The sequence below is a fragment of the Myotis davidii genome, unplaced genomic scaffold, assembly GCF_000327345.1.
Source record: "Myotis davidii unplaced genomic scaffold, ASM32734v1 scaffold62, whole genome shotgun sequence".
NCBI lineage: Eukaryota > Metazoa > Chordata > Mammalia > Chiroptera > Vespertilionidae > Myotis > Myotis davidii.
In genome coordinates this window covers 984,520-986,979 of record NW_006295180.1, presented here as the reverse complement: position 1 = coordinate 986,979, position 2,460 = coordinate 984,520, and positions in this window count along the sequence as shown.

Below are 2,460 nucleotides of genomic sequence, written 5' to 3'. Positions count from 1 at the left end.
GATAGGCTGAGTTAAGGTAAAGGTTGACCTTGTCTGCAAAGATACTGGCCTAAGACGTAACTGCCCACGATAACTGCTTTTAGTTAAAGCTTAATTTCAGACCATCCTTTGTGGTTACTTTAGGTCTCTGAGTTTGCAAAACCACCATGCAGGCCTTCCCTGAGCTTGTCAAGTTAGCATGTGGCCCCTTTCATCCACACCCTGCATTCACATTATCAGCCTAACCTTCACTCTTTTTTTTTTTAAGATTTTTGTATTGATTTTTAGAGAGGAAGGAAGGGAGAGAGAGAGAGAGAAACATTGATCGGCTGCCTCCTGCATACCTTCTACTGGGGATTGAGCCTGCATGTGCCCTAACTGGGAATCAAACTGGCAACCTTAGGTGTATGGAATGACAGTCAACCAACTGAGCTATACTGACCAGGGCACCTACTCATTTTTTTGTGCAATGTTCAGGAGCTCTGCAATAAAAATATGAAGAGAATAGCACTCCTTCCCATTCTTGCCAAAACTCAGAACTGGCAGGGCCAGAGGGGTTGGGGAACGAAAAAGTGGGACATTGGGACTGTTTATCTCATCAAGTAGAGAACTCACTTGTGCTCGGGGTGACTTGGGAGCAAAGCCACACACAACTGTCATCACTGTCATGTCACCTGTGTCAGAATACAATTTCTGTTCCGTTTTATTCTTCATTTTCATTGTTCATTTATCATACTTGTTTGGTTTATGTTACAGGGAATAAATCGTCTTGGGAAAGAAGAAGACATTACCATACAATGTTAAAACTCCAGTTTCATTTATTTATGAACAATGCTGGTGGCATCATTAGGAATTTTAAGCTAAATTCATTTATGCTGGGTGGCCCATTTGATAGAAAATGAATTTCAAACTAGGTCAGTACTAAGGCAGTAATACAATTCTGGGCCCTCAATGTCAGGGTGCAATTCAATTATTTTTACTATCAGTGTATATATTCGTTAGCCAGAGTTAAAATAACCTAAAACCTTCTTGCAACAATATGATTGGACTAAAATAACATCCAGAGTGCTTAGACTGAAAACAAAATGGCATTATTCAATTTCCAAATACAGTACCTTGAATAACAAATTTAAAGAATGCATTCTTGTTTTATTACTGGTATAGCTTCATAATTGTTCTTTATGTTCTCTCTTTATTTCTTTTTGGGAAGATGGGGAAAGATTGACTAATGCAAAGCAAAGTCTGTAACTTATCTAAAACCCTAACTACTTTTCCTTTATCCTAAATCCTCAAGAGGGGTTCCTGCAGGAAAAAAAAAAAAAAGCGGGGGTAGGGGGGAAATACATCTTATCCAGCAGAATTTAGAGAGGTAGAAATAAAACAGCCTTAAAAGTTGTAACACATATCTTTCTGGTTTATGACCACATTCTCTAACATCTGTTGAGGGACATTTTCTGACCAAAGGTCCTGTCAGTATCAATAAGGAAAGATGCTTTCCTCATTGTTCTAGAATCTATGGGGTCCAGGGTTATTGAAATGTATATATAGTGTAGTTCATACCAGAGCATAGAGGGCGAGTAAAGAGGGAAGGAAAAGGGGAGTGTGGATTAAAGTGTGGAGTTGCCCCTGGCCCTGCTTTGAACTCTCCCTAGCTTTTTGGAACTTAACCAAGATCAAACAAGCAGTTGCAGCCAGCTCCAGGCCTCTGGTTCTCTGTATAAATTTAGGAGTAGATTTTGAGGTTAAGATTATGAAGTTTTGTGGTAACTTTAAACTAGAAAGTATTGCATTCACCTTTTATATTACCCAAAGAAAGAAGAAATGCCCAGCCATGTAATGAAACTCCTTTCGATCTGACCATTGTGTTAGGAACAGATTTCACACTGAGCAAATCTCTGCAACCAGACTCAAATGTTTCCCATTAAGGCCGTGCACGGATATAAATGTGCAAATGCCTGCTGCAAAGTGTGCAGTTCTCCAAGCAAAATGCACACACTTGCTGGTTTGGATAGAGTACCCGAAAACGGATCCAAGGTTAACACTTGTTTGCACTTATTATTGCCATAGCTCAGAGCCTCAACAATGAGAACGCAAACTCCCCAAATAGTCCTATGGGGGAGACCCCCATCTGATTAGATGCAACACACATAGTTCAGGTTGTTGCAGCCTTAATACCTTGAATAAGAATTGGCCATTTTCAACATATCTTACAGCGACTTTTGTTTCCATGTAAAACAAGTTCTGGAGAGTGGAGGTAAAAAATGAGACAGTCCTAGCCAGTGTGACTCAATTGGTTGGAGTGTCCTCCTATACACTCCTGGTTCAATTTCCAGTAGGGGGACATACATACCCAAGTTGTTGGTTCAGATGCTCGGTCAGGGTGCATGTAGGCAAGCAACTGATCGATGTCTCTCTCTCACATGTCTCTCATATGTCTCTCTCTCTCTCTGTCTCTCTCTCTCCCTGTCTATAAAATCAATT